This window comes from Carettochelys insculpta, chromosome 13 (assembly GCF_033958435.1).
Source record: "Carettochelys insculpta isolate YL-2023 chromosome 13, ASM3395843v1, whole genome shotgun sequence".
Classification (NCBI taxonomy): domain Eukaryota; kingdom Metazoa; phylum Chordata; order Testudines; family Carettochelyidae; genus Carettochelys; species Carettochelys insculpta.
Window position 1 is genome coordinate 38,045,468 of NC_134149.1, and position 18,911 is coordinate 38,064,378.

Sequence of the window (18,911 nt, forward strand, 5' to 3'; positions counted from 1 at the left end):
GGTGAGGCCCAGGGCCTCGACCTCCTGCGAGAGGAAGGCAAGGCCGAGGCCCACCTCCTCCGGGCGCTCTGCCGCAGCGGTCTGGAGAGCGGCTGGAGGGGTGTAGGAGGACGGCACGGGCGCAGGAAAGGCCATCTCAGCCTCCTTGGGTTCTGGCTCCGGGGCAGAGAGGATGTTATCTTTCTTGGCCGCTGCCACGGCGGCCTCCGTCGCCCCCAGCAGATGGTTGGTAGCTGGGGGTTCGGCAGATGGATTGGGGCTTGCAGCTTTCTTTAGTGCCTTGAGCAGCACCTCCACCCCGTCCTCCAACAGGGTGGGGTGCTGGATGCGCGCACTCCTTTTCTTCCACTTCCCCACCACCAGTACCCGGCCCTCCGAAGAGTAACAGTAACTGGAAGGAGTCAGGCTGAAAGTTTAACTGGTTACTGTTTATTAAAAAGCAGAAATAAAATCTTAACAGTTACAAGGTTATTGTTCTATCTTCTTAACTACTAGTAGTATGATACATATGGTATACCAATTAGATTACAAGTGAAAAGTTACCCATTTGAGGACCAGACACCTCAGCCTAAAGAGCTCTTACTATTACATGTGCATAAAAGTACATTGCAGGTATAATTCTCACCCCTGCGTCCTTCGACTCCTGGCATAGCCAATGTCGTTCACTGAATTCCTTGGGAAGAACAAGGAAAGGAGGGCATCCCCTGGGACCTCAGGAGGCAAAGACCTTACCCGACCGACAGGTATAGGTAATTGGAGCTCAGTTAGAGTGGTCTGCCGGACCCTTCTTTATACCCCTTGGGTCACGTACATTCTTCCTTATCTAAAGGTACCAATTGTGCTGGTTCGTCTTTGTGATGCCAGTTCTCACAAGGCAGTTGCAATTTAATTTACACTTGTAAGATAGGGATAACTAAATCATTAAAACAGGACATTCTTCTCATATGGGCAGAAGATTCCTCTTCTGGGATGTAAAATGTGGCCGTATCAATTATCAGTACCAGCCAAGGGCAGTTAGAGGCCCTGTGGTCAAGAGCTAGCCTGTTAGCCCCCTTATCTGTATTCTTCAGTCCAGGGTCATGCTGACACAGCACATCTGTGCTTTGAAGCATCAAAATTGTGCTTGAGATAAGCACATCTGTGTTTTCAAACATTCTGACTGTGCTGTTTCTTTGCTCTGGTGCTCTGAGGCACCTAAAAGGGGCAAGATGGAGTAGAGCAGGGGGACTCTGGCTACACATGAGGGGTTATGACAGCCTGTTTTACCAAATCCAGACAGATTCTTCTGGGCCCCAAAGGGTCCAGCCACATTCTCAGGTCAATATATACTTAGATCTTACCCAAAACAGCATGCTGTGCCAATCCTTTGGAATCTAAAGGTTTATTAACAGAGAGAAAGAATAGGGTGTGAGAGAAAATTGCTAACATGATATATTACATACACATCAATTAAAGTTATTGAGGCAGATCAGTGGTATTTTACATCGATTTCTTGAAAGTCTCTGAAAACACACTCCATGAAGGGTGGGACAACAGTTCATATAGGCTTAGTCACGGAGACGGAGCCGTGTTAGTCTTTATCTTCACACAACCAAAAAGACTTCGTTCATGAAGTCTGGAGACAAAATGGTCACTGCCAGGGCCATCTTATATCTTGCCATGTGCAGGGAAAAAATCTTTTCTTCTTCCATACGCACTGGAGGGTCACCTGCTCAGGCTGTGTGTTGTGGCATTCTGCCATTGGTCACTGGGCTAGCCAGTATGTCCCAGTCCATTTCCATAACATGTGGATTTGATGTTTGGGTATCTGGTCTCTGTTCCTTTGCTCAGGCCATGTCACCTGACTGGAGAGGTGATCACACCTCCCATTGTGAATCTCAGCACTAAAACACTTATAGTTCAGATACAAAGCCAATATCTGTAACTTCACATACAAGCACAGCACAGATTTACAAGTAGCGTAAACAGATTCAAGGCTTTACCAGCTTTCATTAGATACCTCCCTTGCCCCACCTGGCACAAGATTGCTGCAAACCTAGTACAATGGTCATAGAAATGGCTTTCATATTTAATTTAACAATCCAGTAGTGTCACACGTGCATACTGAACCTCTTATTTCCAGCTCCACCCCAGAGCAAAGATTTAAAGAAAAAAATACTGAGATAAGGACCTGAGCAATGTCATGTAAGTCCGTGTGTGTGTGTGTGTGTGCACTCAGAGAATCAGTCATAAATCACTGAACTGGAGGGGCCTTGAGAGCTCTTCTAGTATAGCCTCCTGAACTCATGGCATGACCAAGCACCATCTAGACCATCCCTGACAGATGTTCATCTACCTTGCACTTAAAAATATCCAACGATGGAGATTCCACGAACTCCCTACACAATTTATGCCAGTGCTTAACCACCCTGACAGTTAGGATTATTTTTCCTAATGTCCAGCCTAAACCACCATTGCATCTTGTCCTTCCCAGAGGTTAACGAGGACATTTTTTTCCCTCCTCCTTATAACCATTTATTAACTCGAAAACTGTTGTATCCCCTCTCAGACTGTTGTATCCTCTCTCGGTTTTCTCTTCTCCAGACTAACCAAATGCATTTTTTCAATCTTCGCTCATAAGCCATGTTTTGTAGATCTTTAATAATTTCTGTTGCTCTTCTCTAGACTTCCTTCAGTTTGTTCTCAGTTTTCCTGAAATGCAGTACACCGAAGTGGACACAATACTCAAACTGAGCCTAACCAGCATGGATTAGGATGGAAGAAATACTTCTCATATCCTTCTTATATCTTCATCCACCCTTCATCTTCTTGGCAGTCACTCAATAATGAGTAGGATGTCTTCATGCCATTCTCCTATTTGTGAATCTGTTGATGGCTAATCAGCACAATTCTGGAGCCACAGGTCTTATAGAATGAGCAGGTGTTGGTAACTGTTTCAGGTGCACAGGGCACTTTTCTTCTCCGCTGTTCCTCATCTGCACTGTGGAGGGACCTCTCAAATTGTGCCACCCCCTCACAGACTATCACTCTTCACTAGGGATGGTCCTGAGCAAGGTCCTCCCCAGTGTCGACACTGATGCTGCACTTTTTTCATATGTGACATCCCTGTATCACTTTCTCTGGCCCCCAACACTCCTCTCTCTTTCTTTCAGATCCAAAAATACAATCTGTTTTGCAATGCACTGATCATGCACTGACATGCGAACATGTGACCAATCCAGCAAAGTTGTTGGTGAATGATTATGCTGGCCGTGTTCAACTCTTCCAGGATGCTAGTGTTCATGTGTCTATCCTCTCAAGAGATATTTAGGATTCTCCTGAGGCAGTGTTGGTGACACTGTTCAAGTGCCTTCAAATGATGCTTGTATGCTGTCCACTTTTCACATGCATATGGTAGCACTGGAATAACCACTGTGCATTATACAAGGAGCTTTGTCTTGGCATAGATGTCCCAGTTTTCCAAGACCTTTGTGTCAGGTGGGCAAAAGCAGAACTTGCACAGCTCAGATGATACCAAATTTCTGTGTTAATGTTGACTTTAGTGGAAAGATGACTTCTAAGGTATGGGAAATGCTCCATATTTTACAACACTTCTCTGTTAAATTCAATAAAAAGTACATGAGATTGGCCCATCAGTGAGGATTGGTGGAGCACCTTAGTCTTTTTTTGACATTCAGTGTGAGGCAGAGATTCTCTTATGCTTCAGCATAGGCACTTGAGATGGTCTGAAGGTTTGCAAGAGAAAGAGCAATAACCATGTTATCTGTGCATTTGAGCACCACGATCAACGTCATGGAGGTCTTTTAGCCCTCAGTCTCCTGAGATTAAAAAGCTTCCCATTCATTCCATAGACAATCTGCATGCGATCTGGAAGTATGCCAGCAGAGAGGTGAAGGGTCATGGCGATGAAGATGCAGAACCGAGATGCAGCCTTGTTTGACCTCCCAAATGCTTTGGGATCCATTTCTGACCAATACTGTGGCAGTCATGTTGTCATGAAGCAGCTTCAAGTTGCTAATGATTTTTTGGGGGCAGCTGATCTTTGAAAGGTTGGTCCACACAATGCTACAATTGAGTTGAAAGCTTTGGTTAGGTCAATGAAGCTCGTGTATAGGATTAGTTTTGTTCATTATATTTTTCTTGAAGTTTCCATGTGGTGAAGATCATGTCTGCTGTTCCTCGGAATGGTCAAAAGCCACACTGGGATTCTGGGAGAATTTCTTCTGAGTGTGGCAGGAATCAGTTTGCAAGGATTTGAGCTAAGATTTTCCCTGCTGTTGTTAAGAGGAAGATGCCATGATAGTTTCCACTTTCTGACTTTTTGCCCTTCTTGAGGAAAATGATGATCAGCATGTCTCTGAACTCTTGCAGCATCTGCTCCCTAGCCCAGATCTTGAGAATCAGGAGAAGGAGCTGTTTGTGGAGCTCTGACCTGCCTTCTTTGAAGACTTCAGCAGGGATTTCATCTAGTCCAGTTGCCTTGTTGTGTTTCATTGCTTTGATGGCAGCTTGGACCTCACTCAGGGTAGGAGAATCATAGAATCACAGGTTCATCCCTCAGTGCTGCTGAGAGATTTGGTCAAGGGATTGTAGGACCATGGTGTAGGGGCAGTTTGAGAGATCATTATAGTGCTCCCTCTAGTAAGAAGCAATTGCTTCTTTGCCTCTCAAGAACTGGGTACTATCCTTTGATCTCATGGGATTGATTCCATCGTTTCTCAGTCCATAAACAGCTTTGGTGGCATTAGAGAAACCTCTCGTATCATTGATGTCTGTGAGATACTGGAGTTTTCACAACTTCTCAGTCCTTGTTTTACATTGGCATTCATGTGTCTCTTCATTGTGCAGCTGATGTCACTTTGCCAGGCCCTAAAGGCTTTCCTTTTTCACCTCCGTCAGATATACAATTTCCACATCATTCTCATCAAACCAGTCCTGATGCTTCCTGGACTGGTAGCCAATGGTTTCTCCACAAGCTCCAATTGTAGCATTTTTCAATTGACACCATTTTTCAATTCCACTTCTGCTAACATGGTCCAGAATGAGGTCTGGTTTTTATGCTATAGTGTTACACTGTTCAATCATACATACATAAAATATAGAGGCAGGCAGTCTGACAAACCATTCTGTCTTTACAGAGGTTGCACTAGGTCTCTTAAGCTGCGTCTACACGTGCACGCTACTTCGAAGTAGCGGCACTAACTTCAAAATAGCGCCCGTCATGTCTACACGCGTCGGGCGCTATTTCGAAGTTGAAATCGACGTTAGGCGGCGAGACGTCGAAGTCGCTAACCCCATGAGGGGATGGGAATAGCGCCCTACTTCGACGTTCAACATCGAAGTAGGGACGTGTAGACGATCCGCGTCCCGCAACATCGAAATAGCGGGGTCCTCCACGGCGGCCATCAGCTGGGGGGTTGAGAGATACTCTCTCTCCAGCCCTTGCGGGGCTCTGTGGTCACCGTGGGCAGCAGCCCTTAGCCCAGGGCTTCTGGCTGCTGCTGCTGCAGCTGGGGGTCCGTGCTGCATATACAGGGTCTGCAACTAGTTGTTGGCTCTGTGTATCTTGCACTGTTTAATGAAAGTGTGTCTGGGAGGGGCCCTTTAAGGGAGCGACTTGCTGTTGAGTCCGCCCCGTGACCCTGTCTGCAGCTGTGCCTGGCTCCCTTATTTCGATGTGTGCTACTTTGCCGTGTAGACGTTCCCTCGCTGTGCCTATTTCGATGTTGGGCTGAGCAACGTCGAAGTTGAACATCGACGTTGCCAGCCCTGGAGGACGTGTAGACGTTATTCATCGAAATAGCCTATTTCGATGTCGCAACATCGAAATAAGCTATTTCGAAGTTGGGTGCACGTGTAGACGTAGCCTCACTGATAAAGACAGAGTACATTATATGAATAGACTTACTCTGCGTATGGTATTTAATCAGGTATGTTGTGTGGATCCAGTAATTTTTTAATCTTTCCTTAGCAATTATTAGCAGTGCTTACTAAAATTCTGTCAATATGCACTATTAGCTGGGTTTGGACTTTGCTTTGGTTTTAAGCTAAGGTTTACTCTGGTACAGTATTTTTAAAAAGTCTAAAGGTAAAGATGTCAAATGTTGGCCCAGATTAAAAGAGATCAGTGAAAAAAATTGACATACTATTCAGAAGCTGGACTTTTTGTAAAACTGACTGTGAATTGGATCATCCAGGATATATTTATTAGCCAAGAGACAGGCTTACATCTATAATACTTTCAGTTTGTGCCCCAGTGTGAGCAGAATTTACAACTCTATTCATTAACCTTGTTTTCAAGAAGCTATGTTTTGCTTTGTTTTAATAAATGGTCATGATTTTACAAGCCTAAACCACTCTCCTCATTACAGAGCTTTTCAATGACTCACTGCTGGACCCTTCCATTCTCAGAGGATTACTAATAACACAACCACTACAGAATGCAATTATCCTCATTCTGTAGCCAAATGAAAAACTTTTGAAATCCAGTCTTTGCCTTGGAAGTTGAGGGTCCCAGGAATGTTGACTTTAAAAGTTATTTTGCTCAACAGAGAAAAGGTTATTCACTTTTACTAGAGCAATCTCATTACTCAAAAGGCTGACTCAGCTTTGTTCTTTAGTAGGTGAAAGGTAGGTTATGAAGATCAGGAAAGAAGACATAGCAGCTATTGGCTCAATTTGAGAACAAGTAATAGAACATGCCTGAATGCTAGTTTCCTCTCTCAGGGTCCCATCACTGAAGATGCTTAACAGCTCTTCTGAGACAATTAAAGGCCTCAAATCCTATTGCAAACAATGACAATTGGGTGACAGATGTTATGTTGGTTCCCCCTTTTTTTATGTTGTATACAAATCATGGTTAACTTGCTTTGCACTAGAAGTCCCTCATACACATGAGCCAACATTGCTCATGCTGGTTTAAAACCAGATCAGCTAGAGCAGCACGCAAAAGACTGAAGAGGCTGGCGTGTTCTCTTATGACCCACATATGACAACTTTGAAGAGCAGAGACGCATACGCCTCATTGATATTTGTAAGAGGAAGAAAGCAACAGCAGCAATCGCACCAACAAAGCCAGGACAATTCCTTTGCCCCCACTGTGAACACCCATGTCGTTCAAAGCTTGAATTCCTCAGCCACATGTGAGTCCACAACCGATGAGTCTGTGCAAGCTCACAAAGTCATCATCAAACACAGACTCATAGTCCTCAGAAGACTATCTTCATGTATTATAGGTGCAGATCACACTTAAACAAAAAACATTTTTTACACACAAGTAATGCCAATTATAACTGAACTGATCTTTGTCAGCTATTCCTTCTATAGATACACACAATCCAGGAAACAATCATCCCTGCCTGTTACAAATTTGATTATAGCTGTGCAGCAGTGAGAAAGATGGATATTGATTTAGCATAGTCATTTTCCAGTTTTAATAAAATCAAAATCAGTAATAGAACAAATATTTAGTGTTCAGAGTAAATTTCCATATTTTAAGTTCCCATCATAAATTGTATTTATAAAAAAGGAGAAAGAAAAAGTTGAAAGAAAGAAAAGAAATTATGTCCAATTGTGTTTTGCATACTGAACACAGTTTTCAAACTTTTACCATCATGAAAATGAATGTCATTGTAAAAGGCTGGATCACAATTCAGTACACAAATAACAGTGATTATAATTTATTTTTATTTTAATTGTCATCACCTCAGAATTCATATATGAATTCAGGATGAAGTTTAATAAAGACAAATGCAAAGTGCTCCACTTAGAAACAAACAATCAGTTTCACACATACAGAATGGGAAGTGACTGTCTAGGAAGGAGTATGGCAGAAAGGGATCTAGGGGTTATAGTGGACCACAAGCTAAATATGAGTTAACAGTGTGATGCTATTGCAAAAAAAGCAAACATGATTCTGGGATGCATTAACAGGTGTGCTGTGAACAAGACATGAGAAGTCATTCTTCTGCTCTACTCTGTGCTGGTTAGGCCTCAGTTGGAGTATTGTGTCCAGTTCTGGGTGCTGCATTTCAAGAAAGATGTGGAGAAATTGGAAAGGGTCCACAAAAGAGCAACAAGAATGTTCAAAGGTCTAGAAAACATGACCTATGAAGAAAGGCTGAAAGAACTCAGCTTGTTTAGTTTGGAGAAAAGAGGATTAAGGGGGGACATGATAGCAGTTTTCAGGTATCTAAAAGGGTGTCATAAGGAGGAGGGAGAAAACTTCTTCCTCTTGGCTTCTGAGGACAGAACAAGAAGCAATGGGCTTAAACTGCATCAAGGGAGGTTTAGGTTGGACATTAGGAAAAAGTTCCTAACTGTCATGGTAGTCAAACACTGGAATAAATTGCCTAGGGAAGTTGTGGAATCTCCATCTCTGGAGATATTTAAGAACAGGTTAGATAAATGTATATCAGGGATGGTCTAGAAGTACTTGGTCCTGCCATGAGGGCAGGGGTCTGGACTTGATGACCTCTCAAGGTCCCTTCCAGTCCTAGTATTCTATGATATCCCTGGATATAGTTTTAAACCACATACAGGAAGCACAGCCTTTTAGTAACTAAATGTAAAATGTAATGATCAAGCAGTGCTGAGTCTGAACTTTTTGTTCTGCTGTCCTCCAGACTATTAGCCCTGTCAACTTGCCAGTATCAAGCAACAAAAGGAGACTACAGATACATAAATAGAGCAGGGCTATGGAGTACTACAACAGTCAAGCACATAAAAGCATAAACATAAAAGCCACTTAGGATCATGAATTGATTAACTTTCAGATGGACTGGTTCTCTTAAGCCAGGCATTTAGCCACTTCTGAAAATCCCATTCAGATCTCCTCCACACTTTTTTTTTTAAATTCATTAAGAAACATTTTGGGAGAAAGGGGGTGTGTGGGGAAAGCATTCTTTTCAACTCTAAAAAAATAATTCTTAACAGAAGGTCTGCATGACCCGAATGACCCTGCAGATGGGCAGACAGGTGGAGTACGGTTATGAGCGTCACGTAAGTAGTGCCAGAATTCAACTCCAGAAGGTGGTGAACTTATCAGTTTCAACTGATCTTCTATTCTAAGCATTTCAATTGTGAATTTCAAATAGCTCACAGTTAGTATTTTTATATAACATGTCTGGGAGGATTGTTTCTGAAATAGCAATGAGGTATTTTGTTGGGGGACAAGACAGTTTTAAAGAGTAACTTTGTAAACAACAGCCCCCATCCAGCAAATTCTTTGTGGCTACACTGTGTTGTTTTTCTAAAAGTATAGCATATATAAAGGAAAGGAAGAAAGGAATAATTTTTACATCTTCCTCAGAATGCTTCCTCTCCCATTTTAACAAACTTGTCAACATTTTCTCATTTGTCTTTATAGATTTTGGATTGGAGGGGTGAGAGTTTTACACGGAGCGCTTCTGGGACCTAATGCACAATTGTACTTGTCTGGAGAAGCCCAACCTGTCATTCAGAACATGGCTTAGCACAGTCACTACTCTTAGATCATCTACAGTTTTAGACAGCATATAAACAATGTTTTACACTGCTGAAGCGTTCAAACAGAGCCCTAGGCAATTAGTATAGAAGATTTTCTGTGCAAATCAATATTAAAATATATGCCAGATGCCAACTGACAACTACACTCCAATTATTGATTCAGTGGACTTGGATATTAAAAGCATTTGATATATAACTTCCTAAATGAAGAACACAATCGAAATGAAAACAGATGAACTGATATGAAAAAGGAAAATGCTGAAAGTGGCATAAAGTATCACTAATAGCCAAATAGACTCCAATTGTCCCTTCTCAGCAACTTCACATTGGCAATTTATTAGCAGTAATTGGCATGGATATTTTCCCATATGAGACCTTTAGTTGATAAAAAAGAATAGAATAATACATTGTCAGGGAACCCCTCTGAACATAGTCCACATAATTGTTGATATATGTCAGTGCTGTGAAGCTAATAGAACTGTTATCAAGATGAAAGAATTAAGTGCTAGCAAAAAATGTAATCTCAAGCAGTACAATCTATACAATACTTTCTTTTGTGCCCAACTTATCCAAATAGTACTTTCTCATTTTAAAAACCATTCATATAATTTCCCTATTTTCCCTAAAAGAAAATCCATGTGCACTTAAGGTTTTTAGACATAGTGATACACAGCCCTCCAGGTTACTACTTGGCTTCTCACACTGGAATCATGATGATCAAAATTAATTTAATTACACCCTGTGTAGACCTTAAAAGCTGGAAGCTAATTATAGATATATAATGCATGAACTAGTATTTTCTCAGAGCTGCCAAGAAACACTGAAAGTGCAATCAACTTACACAACTACTGTAATATTGGAACTATATTTAACACAATGCTGATTCTCCAGTAAAGCAATGACTCTATTATTGCAAAGGCATGCAAACACATGGCTCCATCAAGCAGCAATAAAAACATGTTTATGTGTGAAACCCTTGCCATTCATTATTTTCTGTAAGTGAAATCAGTAACTATTTGGTGTTTTTGCTAACATTACAGCTTTGAACTGCCCAGTGTGGGTGAACTGCATCTTTCTTGCACCATCTGCTTCTTCCATCTGTAACTCTTACATGATCCATAAGCTTTAAATTATTTTCTGCTGTGACCTTACTACACATGAAGAGATGGGGGCCACAGTCTGCTTTTTCAGAAAAGGTGTGCACTCTCTTTCAGGAAGAGAGAGCAGCTGTGGCACCCTCATACCAGGTCAGAGTGGGAATGCTGACCCATTCCTCCCCTCAAGTGTCAAAAAGAGTGGGGACTGTTTATGTCCCTGGCAGTGCAGAAAAGGCCTTCTAGGTACTCAAGGCTTATTTCCCTCTCAGATGTTTCAGGGGCTATGGGTTTGTGGGTATTTTACCAAGGAGTAAAGGCTTTCTACCTGTAGACATAATGCTGGATTTTTGCATATTCCTCTCCTGGTCCATTTTGGTGGCACTGGTCCTTGGGGGAATGGAATCAGTTAACAAAATGGTGTGTTTCTGATAGACAACACTGTGGTAGTAAATGTTATCCATCACCAGTTCTCCAGACGTCACAGGTTATGAAGTCGATGAGCCTGTGTTCATGGCAGTGCTAAACTTTTAACTTCTGTTTCTGTTCCAGACATGTGCTTTGCACAGCTAATGACATTGCAGATGCGATATCTCATTCTTAGGTACACAGTATTTCAGGAACTGACACCAGCTTCTACAAGGGAATCCACCCTGTAGATGCCTCAAGCACTACGGAGCTTTGGTGCACTGGGGCTGTCAGGGCAGCCCAGAAAGCAATGGCTCTGTGAATATTTTGGAGCTCTAAGAGAACAATGTACTTTTAAATAGTTAAAAAATTATCAGCACTGTACAATTTTATATGTCACATACTCCCAGGCATTTAGGAATAAAGTTGCAGCCTAATTAAATCACATTCAGTGTCACCCGTCCTTCTAGCAGAGCTGGAAAACTTATTTAATTGTGAGACCATGACGAAGACGACCAAGGTGCTTTTCTAATCACAGTTCTATGATTTACTCAGTCTAAATGTACTTATTTTAGCTTGCCTGGTTACAAGTCAACAGCAGAATGGCTACTAACCTGTTTGGGAGAAGCCATTCCTAGAAGTAGGGGAAAAAAGTCACCTTTTATTAAATCTTTGGCATCTTTGCGAAGATTATCAACAAGGAGCCAACTGTGGTAGTGACTTTTTCATGTGAGAATTCATGCACCAAAAACTGAACTTGGACCATCAAAAGGACAAATGAAATGACTGGGTGACAAGATCTTTCCATATGTAAGTTCAGCCAGATTTAAACCTTGAGGCCACTCAGTACCTCTCCTGTGATTCTTTTCCTATTCTTTGCGACAGTGCATACAGTCATTTTATGGAATGTTTACATTAAATCTTCCACCTCACATACTAGGTTGAAATTCTCTTTACCTTCTTGAACATGAAGAGGGTGTGTTCCTCTGGAAGATTCCTCCATTTTATTCAATGATTAAGAATTCTATTTACATATTCAGACTGAGCTGTTGGTTTTTCACTCATTCTTGATGGGCAATTAATCACTTCTGCCTGCCATCCCATGATGATTGAGCCTACTTAATGGTGCACATCAAATACTCCCTACTAGAGCTTCCGCTTATTTAGTGCACATACTAAGGTGTGAGATGTGCATCTGAATGAAGATGCTGCAACATACAGATGGTGTTCCATAGCCAGCAGAGTGAACAATAAAGCTTTTGTTCTCTTAGCAGCCTGGGGAAGGAACAGTATTTAGTTATCACATAGGTGTTTATTTAATTCCAGTAATGTTGTATTCTACTTCAGACACAAAAGCACTTGGCAAACTCTGAATTTAACTGTTATGGTCTAATTTAGAATATCACTTCTCTGATAAGCCACACAAAACTTTTTACCGGTACAATGGGTGAAAACCTGACCACAGGTTTTCTATGTGAATCCCATACCCACAGCAACAACCCAGAGAGAACCTACTTTCCCCCTTCCAGGCCCAAACCTTTTGGTTTGTTTCCATAGCCTTTAAGAAGTCAGGATTTAGTTGCAGAAAAACAAATGCAGCACTCAGATATAAAATCAAAACTTTCATCTATTAGTATATGGGACCATCCATTAGAGATGCATATATACTTTCATCCCCAACAAGAGTTGCATGTTCTGAGTCCCCAGTTCCTAAAGTGTGTGGATTAATAATGTCTAACCCAAGTAACAGTCCAAACCGTCCCCAAGGTCCAGTCTTATTCCCCAAACCTAATACCTACACCACACTCAGAGTGGTTTCTGTTACAATGCCATGCTGGTTAAGGGTTCCTCCCCCAATTGACTCCCTAAGGAAACCATCCCCTCTTCACCAAGTTTCAGAGCTGTGGATTCAGTGTGAACCCAAGCATCCACATAACCCTGCAGAGCAAGCCAGAATGCACTGACCTTAGCTCTGAGACTCAATGCTCTAGGCCTTTTTTTTGCTCTGTAGATGTACCTTTTGCGGATCTTCTAGCCCTGGGCTCTGGTTTTGTTTGGGTGTTCTTTTTTCATCATTCCCACAGTAACAGCAGCAGCAACACCAATTCAGCTCACACTAACCTATACAACTGTACCCCTCTTTACCAAACAATTCAAATAACCTTTCACCACTTGGGAAGGACTGAGTTCTTACCAGGGAGTGGCATTTCTCTCCTCCAAAAACAGACCAACTGGCACCTGATGTTCATAGATAGGATTTCCTCCCAGTCCTCCAGCAAACTGAAGCTTTGCAACCATTTTCCTTCTTGGCTCATACCCTAATCAATCAGGGCTTGTAGGGGCAAAGAGGGTAGTCGGACAATACCGTCATGTACCCTATGAAGTATAGCTAAGATAGCATTTCTATTTCTACTGCAAACTTACTAAGTTTGGGGGCCAGAATAAGGACCTTCAAAAGTATATACAAAGTTGCAATCAGCAATATTCCCCCTATTCCTTATGCAAGAGATTAGAGCATGAGATTGGAATTCGGAAACCTGGGGAGTCCACCATAACTACATCTCCAGAAGTAGCATCCATATGACTACTCCTCCTCTCCCCTTCAGGTGTGTCTGCAATACTGGCAGCAGAGCAAATGGCTCTCAAGTGACATCTGTTAGAAGAGAATGAAAACAACTTCTGCATGCACCACCCACAAGCACTCTTCAGGCATTTTGCACATCTCTGGAAAAACAGCTATATGAGAAGTTGTCATCATCAATACCCTGGTCCTACACACATCCCTGAACAAGGTGAGTTTTAATTGCGCACAATATTGCCCTTAAAATGCAACTACTACACATGCTCAACATTAACTTATGAAGACCAAATATCTGTGATGAATACTGTGAATACAAACAGAATGTAAATTATACAGGATGTATACCAGTTCCATAAATACACACCTCCAAATGAATTAATAGACTACAGCAGCTCCTAAGGGGATGTTACTGTCTTGCCAATATCAATACTCCAGAAATTAAGTTTCCCAGTATTCAATAGTGCAGTAGAAGGCAACATCTCTTCTGCGTATCAAGTGAGTGTCATTAGCCGTGTCTACACGTGCACGCTACTTCGAAGTAGTGGCGCCAACTTCGAAATAGCACCCATCACGGCTACACGTGTTGGGCGCTATTTCGAAGTTAACATCGACGTTAGGCGCCAAGACGTCGAAGTCGCTAACCCCATGAGGGGATGGGAATAGTGCCCTACTTCAACGTTCAACATCGAAGTAGGGAATGTGTAGTCGTTGCGCGTCCTGCAACATCAAAATTGCGGGGTCCGCCATGGCGGCCATCAGCTGAGGGGTTGAGAGATGCTCTCTCCAGCCCCTGAGCTCGATGGTGGCTGCGTGCAGCGGCCCCTTAAAGCTCCCCACCCCCTCCCTTCCTGTGCAGGAAGCTGAGAGAACATGCAGGTGGCAGCCCAGCCACGCGGCCCGCCTGCACGTCCCTCAGCCACCACAGACACGCACCCCAGCTGCGATGGCCGCACGGCAGCCCCCCAAGTGCCCCCAGGGGACCCCCCCCAAGGGGAGCCAGGGCTCCCAGACCAGCAGCCAGGTGGGGAAGCGGCAGCGGGGCCCCTCCTGGACAGAGGCCGAGCTTCGGGACCTGCTGGGGCTCTGGAGTGAGGAGGAGGTGCTCCAGGTAATGGTGAGCAAGAGGCGGAAAGTGGATGCGTTCGCTCAGCTGGCCGAGGGCCTGGCCGCCCGGGGTCACCCTGCCCGCACTCCAGATCATGTCCAGAGTAAAGTGAAGGAGCTGTGGCAGGGTTACGCCCGGGCCCGGGATGTGGCCAGCCAATCTGGGGCCGCCCCCATCACTTGCCCCTTTTACAGGGAACTCAGGGACATCCTGGGCCCCCAGCACACCTCCTCCCCTCCAGCCAGTCTTGACACCTCGGCCGAGGAGCCCCAGCAGGCCCTGGAGGCGGAGTCCACCCCGGAGGCAAGCCCCGCACCCCGGGGCCCCCCCCAGGAGCCCACCCCCAGGGCACCAGAGGAGGAGGAGGAGGAGAGGAACTCCTCCTCGAGTGACGCCGGCCTCCAGATCATCCTCCCATCCAGGAGCTCCAGCCAGGCGTCCGCCCACTGGGTGTCCCCCAACCGTGGGAGTGGACCATCAGGTATGTACCCCCCCCCCCGGTGCACACCCCTGGGGTTGAGGGGCGGGGGTAATAGATATGACCAGGGCCCTCCACATGCCCAGATGACCATGGCCCCAAGGACAGCAGTGGCATGTCCCTCAGAAGAGTGCATCAGCCCCTGCCCCGCCCCCAGCACGACAGTGCCATGCCCCATCCCCGGGGCTGGGGGGAGCGGAACCTCTAGGGTCCCCCGGGGGGAGGGGGTGGGACACCCAGCAGCAGCAGCAGCATGTGATGGAGTCGGGGGGGGGGTGCAAATGCGAGACTCAGGCTAGATATGAGAAACAAGCTGAATAGCTCCCAGTGGCTAGGGATGATCCTGGGGCTACAACTGGCAGGTAACACCTCTGCCCTGAACAAAGAGGAGGGAGGAGCCGAGCTGGGTTTGAATCGGGGGCAGCAGTTAGAGGCTAGGGGAAGGGAGAGCTGGAAGGCAGCCAGACTGAGGAGGGGGAAAGCTACACCCCAGAGGGGCATCCCTCGGGGTCTTCTCCCCAGGATGGGTTGGCAGGACTGTCTCTGACTGCTGTACTGTTGCTTCTGTGAGAAACTGGGCATCTGTTGCCTAATAAACCTCCTGTCGTACCTGCTGAGTGAGAGTCACTCCTGCCAGCAGATGGGGTGCAGTGCAGGGGGACCCCAGAACCCCATCACAGCAGCATCTCCCGGGGATGGGGATGGGGAACCTGCAGCAGAGGGGTGGGGGGACAAGGGCCATGGCTCCGGGACCACACTAACAGCTGTCTCCACTCTTCTCCCCCCCCACCGGCGTTCCGCAGCTGCACCATGGGAAGGACTGGAGAGCGCCGCCGAGGTGTCATTGGTCCCAGACAGCCCTCCGGGGCCATCACTCCAGGCCAGCCCCTCAGCGGAGGACTGACCAGCCCCATGGCGGGGAAGACGGCGGACCCAGCACCAGCAGCCGACAGCGACGGACCCCCAGCTGCTGGCCCTCCACTGTCAGTAGCTAGAGGTCGCCGAGCAGTGGGTGCAGGTGGAGGAACGCCGCCTCCAGCTGCAGGAGCGGGCGCTGGCCTGGTGCCAGGAGGCATGGGGGGCCTACATGCGGACCCTCAACCGCATCACAGACTCCCTGGCCCCCCAGGCCGTGCCGGCTGCCGCAGCGCCCGCCCTGCCTGCTCCACCTGCTGCTCCACCCACTGCTCCAGCCGCTGCGCCGTCCGCCATCGCACCGCCACCCGCCACCGAGGGCCATTCTGCCAAGGGGGACCTGGGGCCAGCTGACACCCGCCGGCCTTATCTCCCAGTCTGCCCGGCCCCCAGTCAGCCCCGGCCAGGGCTGCAGCCGAGGCGGGGATCCCGGCCGCCCACTCCCAGCACTGGACTTTAGGGGTGTGGGGCCCAGGACGTGGTCCCCCCTCCCCCTTTGTATATATTCCCCCCAGTTTTAAGTTAGTTTGTTGTAAATAGTTTGTATATTTGACCCCTGTTACAATGCTGATCCTTCCCCCCCCATGTAAATAGTTCTCCTCTTCCTTGTCTTCCCTTTTCATGTTATCCCTATTTTTATAATGTATATACATTTATCAGTTAGATTTCCCCTGTACATAGTTAGTTAGTCTTGTTGATGATAATAATAATAATAATAATAAGAGTTCTAAAGATGTTTGATTTGACAAAAAACTGTCTGCTTTTATTTTTACAAAAAAAGTGAGGGGGGGTGCTCTTGGGTGCTCTGTGGTGTGGGCGTAGGAGCAGGGAGTGTTGTGGAGAATGGGGGGGCGGCAGTGGGGGGCCTGCCAGCGTTCACCCCGCGGCCTCATCAAACTGGGCCCGCAGGGCCTCCCAGACCAGGGTCCCTTTGGGGTCCACCTGGCAACTGGGGGCAGCGGGTGGCTGCACATCGGCCCTGCCGGCCTCCACAGCCCAGCCCTGAAAGAAGGCCTCCCCCTTGCTCTCCACCAGGTTGTGGAGGGCTCTGCACGCGCCCACAATCTGGGGGATGTTGGTGGGGCCCGCATCAAGGCAGGTGAGGAGACACCTCCAGCACCCTTTGAGGCGGCCAAATGTGCGCTCCACCACCTGGCGCGCGTGGTTCAGGCGCATGATGAAGCGCTCCTGGCTGGCTGACAGGTGGCCCATGTACGGGTGCATGAGCCAGGGCCGGAGGGGGTATGCCGCATCTGCAATGACGCAGAGGGGCATGGTGGTGTCCCCCCTAGGGATCTCCCACTGGGGGATGTAGGTCCCCGCCTCCAGCCGGCGGCACAGGCCCGAGTTCCGGAATACCCGGGCGTCATGGGTGCTGCCAGGCCAGCCCACATAAATGTCCAGGAAATGGCCCCAGCTGTCCACCAAGGCCTGGAGGACCACTGAGTGGTAGCCCTTCCTGTTTATGTAGTGTCCTCCACTGTGTTCTGGGGCGTGGATGGGGATGTGAGTCCCATCCAGAGCCCTGAAGCAATTGGGGAAGCCCAGGGTGGCAAAGCCCGCGATGGCGGCATCTGGGTCCCCAAGGCTCACGAGCCTGTGGAGGAGCAGGGCGTTGATGGCGTGGACGACCTGCAGAGGAAGCACATGGCAGAGCACCAATGAGGGGTGTGCAGGGTGTGTGTGGCCCTCCCCTGCCAGGGCTGCCTCCCCCTCCCCCCGTGGGTCCTCTTACCTCCATGAGGACAGCCCCGACGGTGGGCTTGCCGATGCCAAACTGCTGCCCCATGGATCGGTAGCTGTCTGGAGTGGCCAGCTTCCAGACAGCGATGCCGACCAATTTTTCGACGCTGAAGGCACGCCACATGAAGGTGTCCTGGTGCCTCAGTGTGGGGGTGAGCCACTGGCATAGCTCCAGAAATGTCTGCCAGCTCATGCGAAAGTTCTGGAGCCAGCGCTCATCGTCCCACTCTCCGAGCACCAGCCACTCCCACCAGTCGGTGCTGGTGGGGTAGCTCCACAGCCAGTGGCGTGTGAGGCTGGGGGGGCGGCGGGGTGCTGCAGGGTTGGAGGCAGCTGTGGGCAGCTCCTCCTCTGTGGCAAGGAGGTGCTCAGCTGCCTCCTGCATGGCATCAAGCAGGACGAGCACTGCTCCTGCAGGGGCAGCTGGGTGGACCTCTGGCTGCTGCTGCTGGGGGTCCATGACTGTGTTGCTCGAGGTGTGCGTGCCTATGTCTCTGCAGACCACGTGCTGTGCAGGCTGAGTGTGTGTGGGAGGGGCCCTTTAAGGGAGCGGTTAGCTGTTGCCCCGGAAGCGCTAGTCCACCCTGTGACCCTGTCTGCAGCTGTTCCTGGCACCCTTATTTCGATGTGTGCTACTTTGGCATGTAGACGTTCCCTCGCAGCACCTATTTCAATGTGGTGCTGTGCAACGTCGACGTTGGACGTCGACGTTGCCAGCCCTGGAGGACGTGTAGATGTTATTCATCGAAATAGCCTATTTCGATGTCGCTACATCGAAATAAGCTACTTCGATGTACCGTGCACGTGTAGACGTAGCCATAAGGTTTCTGCTGCCTGAGGCATATTAGAACAGGTCTGCCCCTCCACAGCTGAAGCTAAAGGTGCATATGTAGAGATGACACACGTTTGGAGCTGTTGGTTTGTGCCAGTGCTTCATGCACTATGACATCTTATTCGTCTATGTGACAGGGTTCCGACTCAGAAAATCTCATCTGGACCTCTGTCATGCCAGTTCCAATCCAGAAAGGAGAATTGCAGCTTGCTAAGCAAGCCCAGGCCTGATTGCAAAAGGGGGTACACCAGCTACGTAATGGCTGGAAA